Source organism: Heterodontus francisci, chromosome 7 (genome assembly GCF_036365525.1).
Source record: "Heterodontus francisci isolate sHetFra1 chromosome 7, sHetFra1.hap1, whole genome shotgun sequence".
Lineage (NCBI taxonomy): Eukaryota > Metazoa > Chordata > Chondrichthyes > Heterodontiformes > Heterodontidae > Heterodontus > Heterodontus francisci.
In genome coordinates this window covers 84,355,933-84,372,807 of record NC_090377.1, presented here as the reverse complement: position 1 = coordinate 84,372,807, position 16,875 = coordinate 84,355,933, and positions in this window count along the sequence as shown.

Here is a 16,875-nt window from a genome sequence, read left to right as displayed (position 1 = left end):
CAGACTTTTGGTCTCGCAGGGAATCAAGGGATAGGCGAACAGGCAGGAAAGTGGAGTTGAATCCGAAGATCAGCCATGATCGTATTGAATGGCGGAGTAGGCTCGATGGGCCATGTGGTCTACTCCTGCCCCTACTACTTATGTGTTTAAATTGTCAGATTCACAGCACTCCAAGCAATATCCAAAGAAAATGTGGGTTTTTAGTATAACTTAACGAGAACATATATAGCTACTGCAGGAGCCACACCAACACACACCTCACTCTATCGAGCTACACCCACAACTCCCTTGTCATGTGTGATGTAACATCACTTCCTCTGGTGGCCTTCACTTACAGCTTCTTAAGGTGGTCCTCTTAAGGTTGTCCCACAACACATGGGGCCTAGACTGCTACATTATGAGGAATTGCCATTGGATCTGAACCCTGCAATTCTCAGTAATTAGCTCAACTTCTCACTTTCTGATGGAATGAAGGTCATTGATGAAGCAACTGAAGATATCTGGGTACTAAGTTGCTGCCCTCAGGAACTCACAATAATGTCATGGGACCAATATAATTGGTCTCTGACAACCACAACCATGTTCCTTTGTGCCAAGTATGACTCCAGCCAGTGGAAAGTTTCCCCACACTGACCCCTTTGGCTTCAGTTTTACTTGGTGGTCTTAGCGCCACACTTGGTCACGTACTGCCTTGATGTCAAAGGCAGTCGCTCTCACTTCACCTCTGGAATTTCGCTCTTTTGTCCATATTCAAACTGAGGCTGTGATGAGTTCTGATGTCGAATTGGCCTCGCAGAACCCAAACTGAGCAGGTTATTGCTAAGTAAATGCTGCATGATAGCACTGTTCATGACTCCTATCACAATTCACAATACACAATTCCAGCTCTTGAGTGCAACAGAAGCAAATTATGTCTTCTGCAGAATTTAAGTTTTCTCTCATGAAGGTGTTAAATATTTATGATCTGGAATGTAGACTCAGTATAATTTACTGCTAATTAATCAGGGAGTTAGAGGTCCCTGAATTGTAGCTAAAAGAATAAATAAATTAGGAAGGAAAACCCTCTAGTTTTGTCAGAAGCCTTTGTATGATTAAAGATCGCTGGTATTGATAGGCAGTGATGAATCTACAAATATACCATAAATATTAGTGTTTTTGAAGAGTTTAATGAAATTGGACCATCTGTGTTATATGAACCAGGTATTCAAGGCCTTAACATAACTAGTATACTCCATACAGTCCGTTGTGGAGAAAATGTCTAGGTTAGATGAGACAGGAGATTTGGCAGAGAAACCCAATGGTATATGCAAATAAGATTTTTTTTTTGAAGTGCAGAGAAGTGCTTCAGGGGAGTGAGATGCCCTTGCAACTAAAGGAATGTTTTCACTTGGTAGAGACAATTGGTATTGTTCCATGCCAATCCATGTGTAATTAGCAAATTATGGGCCCACTCTTAAGAGATTGCATCTGAATAACCCAATGAAATTTCATGTTCTAGACCTCGCTGGTTACCACAAATACCTTGGTTAATTTGTATACTTGCAATTGGAGATTCAATGGAAAAGAAAAACAAAATAGGGTATAGGAGCCAAATGCATTGTGCACCACAAACTAATACAAATTGAAATAAATAAACTATTACTTAGGACTTATAATTGAGCATCATTACAGGTAAATTATATCAATGCCAAATCCCTTTGCCTCCATAATCAATGCAGTTGCTCCTATTCCCTTTAATCAAAAGCTTTTTACTTGCCTACAAGACCAAAGCAGCAACAACCACTGTAGTTCAAAGGTATTGCATGCTGCCAACAAAGTGTTTTCCATAGATAAATTCCATCTAGTCTGATGTGTTAATTTAAGAATCAAGTCACTTACGTGACCTGCCATTATTTTTGAGTTGTATTTCAGGGATTAGTGGGTCCATCAGACATAAACTCTAGGCACTCATTTTCTTTTTTAAAACTAATAAAATAACAATTTTCTGCCATACAAAAAAGTTTTGATATAATATGACCTGTGTTTTTCTCAACCACTTTTTTCTTAATAATCAGCCTTTCAATTTGATTAATTTAAGTAAGAATCTAGTTGCAATCAAATTTCTAATTTTGGATATGATGTAGATTTCCCAGAAAAAAGCACAGAAAGGATAGCAGTCAGATAACCAGCAAGTTTTTTTTTGTTGTGTATGTTTCCTGTTTTGTTTTAGAAACTAAAACCATCACATAATCAGCAAGTTTTTATTGGAGTCTTGTCTTGCTCCAATGTTTCACTAACTGTCTACATTTACACAGAGCAATTGTGACTGTCTACTCAGGAACAAGTTTGTACTGCCAATGTAAACAGTCTAATAGATGCTTTCTCCTTTTAAACTAGCAACAACATTCAGTTGTCTTTAGATTTACAGAATTTCAAGAACAATCCTAAATGAAAGAGGTTTTGTTTTCATCATATTCTGGAAAGTGGATGGTTCCAGTATATCTTTAATTAGTACATTAACCATGTGTTCATTTGGTAGAGGTTTATTATGAAAATGTATGCTATTTACATGAGGGATTTTTCAAAGTAGCAACCTTGTGCATCAAATGAATATGAGAAAGATTATGTTTAACATTTACGTAACTACACTATTGCATATTTCAAGAGAATTTTAACTTTTGTAAATTAAGATCTTACTAATCACCAGGTCTGTAGCAGGTTACTTACAATAAATAAGGTACAATTTATCAGGCAGAGGTGTCTTACAGCACGTATCATGGCAGCAACAACAACTAGAGCCAAATGCAGCCTGAAAGAGAAATTAACCCAAATGATTTCAGTATTAGCGAGAACGTCATGGGCACAATTACATCAAAGAGAAGTACTCAACAGGACAAAGAAACACAAAAAGAGTCTCTTTTTGATGCTCATACAAACTGGCGGCAAGGGTCGGGTCAGTTTGTTTACTGTGAAGCTAACCAGATGGTCCGCACTTTGATCAGCACCATGAAGATCATGGTTCTAAACAGCTCCAAGTCTTGATAGTGTACAGGCCTTCCATTCTTAGACATGTCTGTATATACACAGTATTAACTTTCTGTATGATAGGCAAAAAAGGCCTTACTGTACTCATCAGTTATAAGAGGCTTTTCTGTTCGAAAGAAAGTTCACACATGAAGTAGAAATAGCACCAGTTCAAGGTTATTGAGTGTTTTACATCACAAAAAGTGAGGAAATTGGTTTAAATTTGATTACATTCTTAATCCCTTTATCTCAGAGTAACCTAATTAAAATCTGGGGAATTAGACATTTTTCAAGCATTCTGTAACGTTCTGTTTAGCTATTAGGTCAAGTTTGAAACCAATCTTCATCTTATTATAAAACATGTATATTTGTGGGGGCAAGGCAAAAAAACTCATTTCACATTGGTTTGGTTGACATGTTAAAGCTTTTACCAGAACAATGGTGTGCTGTCAGTCTGAAATGTGCTGTTATGATAAATGCATGTTTTTAAATTTCAGTCAAGTTCCCTTTGGCTTTTATGGACACTGATCAAATATACATTGTTAAACTAATTTGAAAACTTTGAATTATCAAATTAATTATCTAATTTACTGTCCTGGCAAAATCTAGTTTATATTCATTTAGCAACTTGAAGTTCTGATCTTCATGCAAAATGCTAAATTACAACAAAAATGTCTTTATTCCTTTTAGCAACTTTCACATCTTGAATGCTAGTTGTGTAGTTAGCTGTTAACAGTGTTTGTATAAATTCATGTACATTTCAAACAGTTTATTATGTCCTTTTTACAGTCTGATATCTCCTTTCTGTTTAAATATACAAATGTGAAATATGTTGACTACTGCTGCCTGAGGCAATGTTCTGAAAATTCATGAATTGAATGAGGCACTTACAGTACTGAGTTTAATTTCAAATCTTCTCACCCTCTTCACAACCACCACCCCCCCCCCCCCCCCCCCCCCCCCACCCCACCCCTTCAAAACCATTATTTTGGTCTTTTTGTATTCAGAAGTATTGTGGCTTTTGTATTTGCTTTGACATCAGTTTCGAGGAGATAAAACATCGGCATGCACAAAACTGACTCTGTTATCAAATTATCAAGCTCTCTTTTATTATTTTTGTTTCAATACAGGACATTCAGGCTTATGTAACTGAAATATTAATTACCGGTAATGAAGGATGACAACTAGAATTCAGGCATGCTTTGATCTATCATAAATGTATCTTGTATTATCTAGACTGTAATTTGTTCCTTGCTGTGCCATGGATCAGTAGAGGCAAGCATTAATGCAGCAAAATACGACAACGGTGACAAACATGATATAAGGATCTTTGCTTTTAGAATGATAGAATTACTATTCTCTGTAAAAACATATATTCCAAACAGGAATACAATAGAGAAAGATGTTATTCAAAAGTCATCTTAATCAATTGTTCCTGTTAATCGCACCTCACAAATGAAATTAAAGTGACAATTTAGGCAATGGATAAAATGTTCACCTATTTGTCTTAATACTGCTTTATATGCGATACATATGTGAAGTAATCAAATAAAATTTGCATTAACTATATTATGAACTTAAGACAATGTGAAAGCTACAGAGCACCATCTGTTGTAATATCTCTATTTGTAAAAAATTAATCCTTTTTCTAATCTGTTGTCTACTTTCCCAGTGACCTTTCAGCACATATTCACATGTCTATATCCACAGTTAGTTTTACATCCTATACACAGTACTTCTGATACCCAATAAGATGCTCATCTGTGTCTTTCACAACCTAGGTTTCACTTACATGACACTCGACAATACAATTTTCATAGATTGCTACTGATTCCCTCAATATAATATCTCTCCTTATCAACTTTCATGTTTATTTTATTGACATTTTGATATTTTAAAATAGACTCTTCTGTTTACTTCATTGCTAACAAATTTAACATTTTATACATGCTTCTTGCATTTGTGTTTACTATCGCACCTTCATGTAGAACACTACTATATTCTTCACTGTTCACTACATCTATTTTCCATTGTTTTCATTGTACTTCAGATTCACTTTCAGCAGATTAGCTGATGAGAACAAGTGGACTAGAAGGGGTAGTTTTCTGTTTATTTTCCTTTTTATTTTTGGAAGCTTTAGGAGACAGTGTTTAAAACTGACGTATGACATTAAAACAAAGTATGTATGACTAATACTGAAATGGCATTAAAAGAAATAACTTGAATTGACCAGCCAATATTAAGTTTCGCAAAATTTATAATGTACAAAATATCTGTTAGTTTTGAACAGGATTGACTAATATTTGAACTATTAGTCAATCTTTCGTGGATTGCATTCAGGGAGTCAGGACCAAGAGTTGTATTCAGGTCAAGCAGAGGCTTAGTGGACCCATTCTGGGGAGGGCTTGAAGCAAACGAGGGAGCAGGAGTGAGACAAAGGAAAATAAAGCATGGAGGAAGAGAGGAGAGGATGAGAAAGGAAGGAAGATAGGGAATGGAGAAGTGGGTAGGACAAGAAGAAGAAAAGGCAGCAAAACTATCTCAGCAGGGAAGGGTCGCCAAGATTTTCATCTGAGCAGGGGGTATGTATTTCTGTATTTCACTATGACATTCCATTCTTCTCAATTTAGGTTTCAGGGAGCTACACCTATGCTATCAATAGGGTATTAATTTGATCTCAATGAAGGAGACGTGGGTATGTACACTTGCCTTTGCATCCAAGCCGTGAAAATCCTTTCAGGGAGGTTGGGGACTCAGCAACTTTCTCCCACTACCTTTTAGTGGTGGTGGTAGGGCGGGGTGGGGGGAGTGGGGGAATTGAGGGTGTTGCAAAGTTATATGTTGAATGACTTTCTTTCCCATTTAGCACTTGAATTTTCTCTTCATGGGGGAGTTATGCCTTTGCCCCAGTCCCAAATTAAAATACATCTCAAATGTACTTAATTGCCTCTGAAGTTTTTTGGGACATCCTGAGAATGTGAAAACTGCCATGTAAATGTAAGTTTTTTTAAATTCAAACATGACCTGGTGATATCTGCAAAAACCTCCAATTACATTTAGAATTAAGTTGCACAGTAAAAGTTAAAATGTTAAATGTAGTTTCTAACAAGCACAGATTTATTTATTTATGTAAGTGTGGTGTGTAAGGGGGACAGATTTAAATATTTACTAATTTAACTGACATGGCTAAGGGGAAGATTCTCAATGTAAAGAATATGCTGTACTGCAAAGTATTCCGATCAAAATTTCAATTTTTATGCATATCCCACCCACACTTCCATCCCTCGATCCTCTCGAAGCTGAACCCTACACTCTCGACATGAGAATTTTGGTTAATGTTCATTTTCAAATCTTTCCATCTACCTGATTTGCCTTAACTTGCAGATCTCATCCAGCCATATATTCCTGCACACGCCCTTTGCTCCTCTAGCACCAGGCTTCATCTTGTCTTCTACTATACTTTTGGTGACCACTCATCCAGCTACTACACTGCTACATTCTGGAGATTCCTGCCAAGCTGTCTCTGTCTTCCTACCTTCCTGCTTTTAAAAACATCCAAAAGAACATCCTATTCAATCATCCCTTTGATCCGCAGTCAAATCCTGGTGGATAAACATGGGAACATATATTAGTGTAAAATCAGAACATAATTTTGGAGCCAAGATTCTACTGTCTTTAATTTTAGTGAAAAGCTAGGTGTGAATGAAAAATAGTATAACATCAGTATAAAACACTGTTAGCCTATTTGTCCATGTTTAGTACTAATGTGAGGATTCCTATGCTCCAAAGAAGTATCAACAAATTGTAAAAAAAGCAAAGTTTTCTCTACATTCCCTAAAGTGATTAATGAACTCGTGAATGATTAGTTCCAAGTTCCAGAGTCAGGTACATTAGCATACTGCAGTAATTTTTTTAACACTACTGCAGCACCTATCCCACTGAAAAAGGGAGGTGTATCACTACTGCAGTGATGAGTGTGGATGCAAGAAGCAACCACCCAACTGCCAGTGTAATTTTAAACACAGAAAGAAAGGACCAGAAAGCTAGGATAACCAGATCCTTGCCCACTGACCCCCACTGATAATGGCACTGATGTGCTCCCAGACTTATGGGATTCAGCTTTATTAAATTTAAAGATACAGGTTTGGAAGTAGCACCCCATCTGCAGTAGAATTGAATAGTAAGAGGATTTTTCTGCATGGGAACATAGGTGTAATGACCACTGACAGCCACTTTAGAGCAAGAGGATAGGGTAACACAGAAGGTGGAAGACACAGTAAGTACTATCCAACTGCTATGAATATTTATGCCACATAGACTTTCCAGGCACCATAAAGGACATCTGAAGATTCAGAATCTATTACTACCTTTTGGATGATTGGCTCTTTTTCTGTTCAGTGAAAAACCAATGGAATGAAAGACATAGTAAATTTATTTTATTACATTTTGGTGTCCATGATTACTGTTTCTTGCATGAGCATCTGACCATTATGGGTCATGTATGTCGCCGTGTTGATTATCCATGTGTCTCACTAGCAAGTGTTCTCCCCACCATGCTATGGAGGAATAATATTGGTGGATCATAACCAAGCCAATTGCAAACTTTAGGGCTTCAGACAATTTGCTACTTGCACCTGAAACCAATCCTGATGTAATTCCATCCTTTGCTGTAGTTGCTTTGGACTTATTGGTTGCAGAGGTGGCACTTACCGCAAATTGTGCAGGGCTATGTGATATCAGTAAACTGGCACTGACATGAGCTCTAACAAATGCCTCTATGCTGTTCCATCCATGCCATTACTGGAAGGCATATCCTCAACTTGTCCATTGAACCGTCTATACATAGAACTCAAAAGTGCTAATCTCAAAACTGCTCCATTTTGGTTGTTTATAACTAAGTGTGAAGTTAACCATCACTGCATCTTGGTGTTTTGACTGTAAAGCATCTATAACAACACTACTGGGGAGATATAGTAAATATGAACTGTTCGGCAAACTGAGGGAACTGTCCAATATATGTCATAGAGGGCTACTGTGTGATTTTTAAAAACTACTTTCAGAGCATTTCTTCGAGTTGAGGACCTGGTAAAGGCACCCAAAGTAGGAAGCAGAGCATTTCAAGGAAACATAGTGTAATATTACTTGTTCCTTTGGTATGTGAACTATTGTAGGATTCACAGGACTACAAGTAATATCCAAAGTAAACATGGATTTTATTATAACTTAACTAGAACATATCTTATTGTAACAGGGTTTAATTTTAAACACACTGTGTTTTGAGCTCCCCTTTGTGTGAATGCTTGTTCACAGTTTCCAATTATAAGGCAAAGAACTGGGCACACACAGGATTTCTTTGGTTTAAAGCAGAAAGAGGAAATTTATTAAAACAAACAAACACTAATATGGTTCATGCCTATGGATATACGACGCGCTCACGCTAGCACGCACATGCGATATAAACATGCAGATAGGAATAGAAAAGCAGAAGAAAAGATAAGTAGAACAGTTTGAGGCAATATCTTGTTACTGGTTCTCGAGCCCGCTGTAGTCCTTGATTGAAGATATGGTCTTGCGATTCATTGGGGCCCAGAAATCTTCTTACAACTTTGTTCACGTGGCAAAGCCTTCTCTCTTTGAGTTTCACATGTTTTCACAAGATTCAGTTCCATAGGAAGAGATGAAGGCAGGCAGACAGGAAAGGAGATGTTCTCAGTTCCAAGAGAGGTCTTTACTCCATGAGCACACGGCATTGTCTGAGCTCAAATCCCTTTGATTGAAGTTCAAATTCAAAAACTCCAGCCAGCTAGTCATGTGACCAAAACTGGCCTGACCACTTCTGTGAATTGGAAAAGTAGCTGCTGGATCCCTATTGTTTCAACATTTTCTGTTACCATGGAAATGTCTTTCCGGTCAGGGCTTGCATTTTAAGTTTTAATGTTCATGTGGCGAAATAATGTGTGCCTCAGTCTTGGCAGCTGGGGTTTGCCTGACAATATATACACACAAGCACGAGTTCCAGCTCGAGCATACCTACACGTCTCATTCTGCAATATACAATGATGTTGCGGTTCAGACCATCTCTACGATTAAAACAAAACATTATTTACAAGTGAGTAAGTTTAACACTCCTCTAAAAGGTGGAGGAGGTTTGCTTATTTGTCCTGATCTTGTTATCATGAACCTCTTCCCAGAGCTTAGCTCATCTCATAACTCCTCTGAGGCTCTGGCATCTCGGAACTCTGGTTGGTATGGTCTTCCTCTGTGCTCGTAGCCTCTTTACTTTCATCTTCAGACTTTGTCTGTGAACGTGTCCGCAATGCCACAGTGTTGTCGCATCTAGTATTGTTGTACAGCTCTCTGAGTTGCCTTCGGTTCCGTCTGAGAATTGCACCATTGGGTGTCTGCACCTTGTATGATCTGGGCTCATCATATATTCTAGCAACCTCTGCAGGATACCAAGTTCCTGAAGCATGATTGAGGACTTTGACCTTCTGGCCTACTCTCAATTGAGCTAATTCTGGGTGGATTGACAAGAAGTTCGGGGTCATATTTTTGGACTGAGCGGAGGTGTTCCGCAAAGCAGTTACCCAATCTGTGTTTGGTCTCCCTAATGTAGAGGAGACCACATTGTGAGCAGTGAATACAGTATACTAAATTGAAAGAAGTACAAGTAAATCGCTGCTTCGCCTGAAAGGAATGTTTGGGGCCTTCGATAGTGAGGAGAGAGGAGGTAAATGGGCAGGTATTACACCTCCTGCAATTGCATGGGAAGATGCCGTGGGAAGGGGACAAGGTGGTGGGGGTAATGGAGGAGTGGACCAGGGTGTCATGGAGGGATCGATCCCTTCGGAATGCTAACAGGGGAGGGGAAGATGCGTTTGGTAGTGGCATCACGCTGGATGTGGCGGAAATGGCAGAGGATGATCCTTTGGATGTGGAGGCTGGTGGCATGGGAAGTCAGAACAAGGGAACCCTGTCACGGTTCTGGGAGGGAGGGGAAGGGATGAGAGCAGAGGTGCGGGAAATGGGCTGGACATGGTTGAGGGCCCTGTCAACCACAGTGGGGGAGAATCTTCGGTTAAGGAAAAAGGAAGACATATCAGAGGCGCTGTTGTGGAAGGTTGCATCATCAGAGCAGATGCGTCAGAGATTGAGAAATTGAGAGAATGGAGCTAATTCTGGGCCTGCTTGCCTGTCACACCTTGCCTTCATCTTCCCTTGTTTAGGCAGAAGTATATCCTTTACTGTGGAAAACTTAGAAATGATGACTGGGCATGGTAGTTCTTACCTGCCTCTCAAATATCAACTCTGCGGGCAACATTAAGCCCATGTCCCATGGAGTAGTTCGCAGGTGCAGCATTGCAACCTTGAGATCTTGTCTAGTCTGCTTACACTTTAAGATTTGATGGTGTACAACATGCATTCAGCCATGCTGTTGGATAATGCAGCGACGATGTCAAGTGATGGACTCCCCACCTGGCACACATCTTGGAATGGTCTTCCTGCACATTGCGGCCTATTATCAGAGATAGTTTCTTCTAGCATGCAAAATAGGCTGAATAGAGCACTGACCATATCAGCAACCACTGCACTTGATGTTACTCATCGCTGCCTGATGTTCAGAAACTTAGTGAAGTAAATCTAGAAAAAGGAAGAAATCATCACCTGGAACGTGAAATAAATCTGCCAATCTTTGCTCTTGGATGTGAAGGTATTTCATGTGGGATCAAGAGTTCCTTCTGTTGATTTGGCTAACATCTCATCTCTTTTGCTCGTATTTGTGGGGTCCAAAACTCATGAGGACGATCTTCAAGACATCCTCAATCTTAGTATCTGCACCATGTGGAGTTTCTGCAATCTTTTAAAAGGGAACTTGACAAGGATATTTCAAATTGTAGGGAGTGAATAGCTAATTCATTGAGACCGTTAAAATGAGTCATGGACAAAAACAGTCTCCAATAGCTTCCTTGATTCCCTTAGTGAATTGGGGAGGAATTTCTAATAGAGTTTTGCCTGAATTGGCTGCTGTTATTCTTCCTCTTTTTTGCCCCTCTCAGGAAACAGCTAGAGAATGAATGACAGTATATGAACGTATTAAGATGATAAGATGGGCTTAATAGACCTTAATGCCTTTTCTTACCATTCTTTTGATATGTTTGTGACAGCCAAGCACAAGTAAACCTGTGAGAAAATGCTAAAATGTCTCTGTAATCCCCAACTTGGATAAAGTTGCCTGACCCTAAGAAGTAATCTCATGTATTAACAAACAAACTGACACATTGTGGAATCAAATTCTCTCACTAGTCTTTTTGTTGATTTGGTATTATAAGGTCAATTTTCCAACTGCATGCCCTTGACAAGGTACCTATATTGAGAACTCATGTGCACACAGACCACGATTTTCCATCCAGTAATTTTAATGGATAGAAAATGATGGACTATGCACATTTGATTCTCTGATGTGTGCTCTCACCAAGCAAGGCTGTGCACTGGAAACACAAGGGCAGAATGTTTTTTCTTTGGTTGCAGAATTTAAGAAAATTTAACACTAGCTCAACTTTTTAAGTGTTAAAATCTCAGGAAACTAACTTAGTTTACCAATAATTACAAAATATCAACCATATGGGAGTCACTGAATCAAAAGGCATCTGCATTAATTGGCTGTGATGCTGCTTAGTTTACAATCAGTTCTATTCCTACTGCAGCAGCCTGCCCAAGTGGGGGGTAAGAAATATGCACCTTTCTTTACACATCTCTACACCAGAGGCTTTAAAGCCCTGATTTTAACCTATCCTGTCAGGCTGGTTCAAGTAGGATAGCCATTTATTACGCTGCCCGGTCCATTTCTCCATCCTCCTGAGGTCGCCACCATCACAGATGCCAGTCTTCAGCCAATTTGATTAATTCTACGTGTTATCAAGAGACAGTTGAGTGCAGTGGATACAGCAAAGGCTATGGACCCTGACAACATCCAGCCATAGTGCTGAAGTTTAGTGATCCAGAATATACCATGCCTCAAGCCAAGTTGTTCCAGTACAGCTACGATACTGGCATCTACCTGACAAAGTAGATAATTTCCCAAGTGTATTCTGTCCACAAAAAGTAGAAGAAATTCAATCCAACCAATTACCACTCCATCAATCTCAATCATCAGCATAGTGATGGAAGGTGTTATTGACAGTGCTATCAAGTGGCACTTACTAATAACCTGCTCACTGATGCTCAGTTTTGGTTCAGCCAGGACCACTCAGCTCCACACCTCATTTACAGCATTGGTCCAAACGTGGATAAAAGAGCTAAATTCCAGAGAGGTGAGAGTGATGGTCCTTGACATCAAGGCAGCTTTTGAACAAGTACAGATCAAGGAGCCCTAGTAAAATTGAAGTCAATGGGAATCAGAGGGTAAGTTCCCTGTTGGCAGGAGTCTTACCTCACACAAAGGAAGGTGCTTGTGGTTGTTGGAAGCTAATCAGCTCAGCTCCAGGACGTCACTGCAGGAGTTTCTCAGAGCAGTGTCCTCGGCCCAACCTCTTCAACTGTTTCATCAATGACCTTCCCTCCATCATAAGGTCAGAAGTGGGGAGTTTGCTGATGATTGCACAGTAAACAGTTTCATTTGTGACTCCTTAGATAATGAAGCAGTCCATGGCTTCATGCAGTAAGACCTGGACAACATTCAACTTGGACTGATAAGTGGCAAGTCACAAGTGTCAGGCAATGACTATCTCCAACAAGAGAGCGTCTAACCATGTCCTGTTGACATTGAACAGCATAGTCATTACCACCAACATCCTGGGGGTCACCATTGACCAGGAAATTAACTAAACCAGCCACACAGTGTAACTACAAGAGCAGGCCAGAAATTGGGCATTCTGTGGCAATTAACCTGGCTCCCCAAAGCCTTTCCACCATCTGCAAGGCACAAATTAAGAGTATGATGGAATACTTTTCACTTGCTTCCATTTGCAGCTCCAACAGCACTCAAGCAACTTGACATCATCCAGGACAAAGATGGGCTACGGTACCATTGTGCCTATGTTACCGGACTAATGACCTGGAGACAAAAACAAGAAATGCTGGAATCACTCAACAGGTCTGGCAGCATCTGTGGAAAGAGAAGCAGAGTTAACGTTTTGGGTCAGTGACCCTTCTTCGGAACTGACAAATATTAGAAAAGTCACAGATTATAAACAAGTGAGGTGGGGGTGGGACAAGAGATAACAAAGGAGAAGGTGCAGATTGGACCAGGCCACATAGCTGACTATAAGGTCACGGAGCAAAGGCAAACAATATGTTAATGGTGTGTTGAAAGACAAAGCATTAGTACAGATTAGGTGTGAATACACTGAATATTGAACAGCAGCAAGTGCAAACCTGAAGAAAAACAACCTGAAAAAAACAGTGGGTAAGCAAACTGAACAAACTAAGATGAAATGAAATAAATGCAAAAAAAATTGTAAAAAATGTAAAAAGGAATGTAAAAAAAAGGAAGAAAAAATAACTAAAAATGAAAGTAAAATGGGGGGCTGTCATGCTCTGAAATTATTGAACTCAATGTTCAGTCCGGCAGGCTGTAGTGTGCCTAATCGGTAGATGAGATGCTGTTCCTCGAGCTTGCGTTGATGTTCACTGGAACACTGCAGCAATCCCAGGACAGAGATGTGAGCATGAGAGCAGGGGGGAGTGTTGAAATGGCAAGCAACCGGAAGCTCAGGGTCCTGCTTGCGGACTGAGCGGAGATGTTCCGCAAAGCGGTCACCCAGTCTGCGCTTGGTCTCCCCAATGTAGAGGAGACCACACTGTGAGCAGCGAATACAGTATACTACATTGAAAGAAGTACAAGTTAATCGCTGCTTCACCTGAAAGGAGTGTTTGGGGCCTGGGATAGTGAGGAGAGAGGAGGTAAATGGGCAGGTATTACACCTCCTGCGATTGCAGGGGAAGGTGCCCTGGGACGGGGACGAGGTGGTGGGGGTAATGGAGGAGTGGACCAGGGTGTCGCGGAGGGAACGATCTCTTCGGAATGCTGACAGGGGAAGGGAGGGGAAGATGCGACTGGTAGTGGCATCACGCTGGATGTGGCGAAAATGGCGGAGGATGATCCTTTGGATATGGAGGCTGGTGGGATGAAAAGTGAGGACAAGGGGAACCCTGTCACGGTTCTGGGAGGGAGGGGAAGGGGTGAGGGTAGAGATGCGGGGAATGGGTCGGACACGGTTGAGGGCTCTGTCAACCACAGTGGGGGGAAATCCTCGGTTGAGGAAAAAGGAGGTCATATCAGAAGCACCGCCATGGAAGGTAGCATCATCAGAGCAGATGCGTCGGAGACGGAGAAACTGGGAGAATGGAATGGAGTCCTTACAGGAGGTAGGGTGTGAAGAAGTGTAGTCGAGGTAGCTGTGGGAGTCAGTGGGCTTATAATGGATATTGGTAGACAACCTATCCCCAGAGATGGAGACAGAGAAGTCGAGGAAGGGAAGGGAAGTGGCCTGGTCCAATCTGCACCTTCTCCTTTGTTATCTCTTGCCCCACCCCCACCTCACTTGTTTATAATCTGTGACTTTTCTAATATTTGTCAGTTCCGAAGAAGGGTCACTGACCCGAAACGTTAACTCTGCTTCTCTTTCCACAGATGCTGCCAGACCTGCTGAGTGATTCCAGCATTTCTTGTTTTTGTTTCAGATTTCCAGCATCTGCAGTATTTTGCTTTTATTTTAATGACCTGGAGATATGAGTTCAAATTGCACAATGGTAACTGGAGAATTTAAATTCAGTTAATTAAATAATTCTGGAATAATAAAAAGCCAGTATCAGTAGTGGTGACCATGAAACTACTGGATTGTCATCAAAATCCATCTTGTTCACCAAGGAAATCTGCTGCCCTTACCCAGTCTGGCCTACATGTGGCTCTAGGTCTATAGCAATGGGGTTGACTCTTAACTGCCTCTTAATTGACATGGCCTAACCAACCACTCAGTTGTATAAAGATGGACAATAAATGTCGGCCTTGTGAAAGCCCACTTGATTGGTACCCCATCCAATGCTATAAACATTCGCTCCCTCCACCACTGGCATACTATTACTGCAGTAGGTGCCATCTACAAGATGTACTGTAGCGACTCACTAATACTTCTTCGGCATCAGCTCCCAAATCTGTGACCTCTGCCGCCTGGAAGGACAAGGGCAGCAAGTGTATAGAAACACCACACCTGTAAGTTACACACCATAGGAAAATAGAAAATTTACAGCACAGAAGGAAGACCCATCATGTCTGTGCCAGCCAAAACAGTACCATCTAGCTGAATCCCACTTTCCAGCTCTTGGTCCATAGCCCTGCACTTCAACTGTATATCCAAATATTTTTGAAGTACAGTGAGGGTTTCTGCCTCTACCACCCTTTCAGGCAGTGAGTTCCAGACCCCCAACACCCTCTGTGTGAAAGAAACTCTCCCTCTAATCCTTCTGCCAATTACTTTAAATCTACAGCCCCTGGTACTGATCTTGCTGATAAGGAAAATAGGTCCTTGCTATCCAGTCTATCTAGGTCCTCACAATTTTATAGACCTCAATTAAATCTCTCCTCAGCATCCTCTATTCCAAAGAAAGCAACCCCTGCCTATCATAAAAACATAAGGAATAGGAGCAGGAGTAGACCATATGGCCCCTTTAGCCTGTACCAGCATTCAATACAATTATAGATGATCTGCCTCAGCTCTACTTTCCCACCTGCTCTCCATATCCCTTGATTGCCTGAAAGACCAAAAATCTGGCTATCTCAGCCTTAAATATACTCAACGTTGGAGCGTCCACAACCCTCTTGAGTAGACAATCCCTTATCCTGAGACTGTGCCCCCATGTTCTAGATGCCCCAGCCAGAGGAAACAACCTCTCAGTCTACCCTGTCAAACCCCTTCAAAATAATGCATGTTTCAATGAGATCCCCTCTCAATCTTCTAAACGCTAGACATTATAGATGCAATTTAGTCAGCCTCTCATCCTAGGTCAACTCTTTGATCCCAGGAACCAATCTAATGAACCTTTGCTATCCCACCTCCAATGCAAGTATATCCTTCCTTAAATATGGAGACCAAACTTGTGCACAGTACTCCAGGTGTGGTCTTACCAAAGCCACATACAATTATAACAAGACCACCTTGTTCTTGTATTCCAATCCCCTCGCAATAAAGGTCAACATGCCATTTGCCTTCCTAATTACTTGCTCTACCGGCATTTCTGTGTTCCTTGTACGAGTACTCCCAAGTCTCTCTGAACACCAACATTCACAGGTTTTCACTCCTTTTAAAAAAATATTCTGCTTTTCTATTCTTACTATCAAAGTGAATAACCTCACACTTCTCTATATTATACTTCATCTACCACCTTGTTTCCCACTCACTTAATCTGTCTATATATTTGCAGCCTCTTTGTGTCCTCCTTAGAGATTACATTCCCACCTAGCTTTGTATTGTCAGCAAACTTAGATATATTATTCTTAGTCTCTTCATCTAAGCCATTAATATAGATTGTAAACAGCTGACGCCCCAGCACTGATCCTTGTAGCACTCTACTAGTCACAGCCTGCCAACTTCAAAATGTCCCATTTATCCCTATTCTCTGCTTCACGTCCATTAACCAATCCTCCATCCATACTAATATATTATCCTCAACTCCATGAGCATATTAACCTTTTGTGTGGCACCTTATCAAATGCCTTTTGGAAATCCAAGTATCCTATATCTACTGGCTCCCCTTTACCTACCCTGCTTGCTATATTCTCAGAATTGGCTTTTAGTTCCTTAGGTTTCTCCAATACTTTTTCACTGCTGATATTAATTAGCCCCTTGGTTACCCTCTAGTTCTAGTATGTAATTT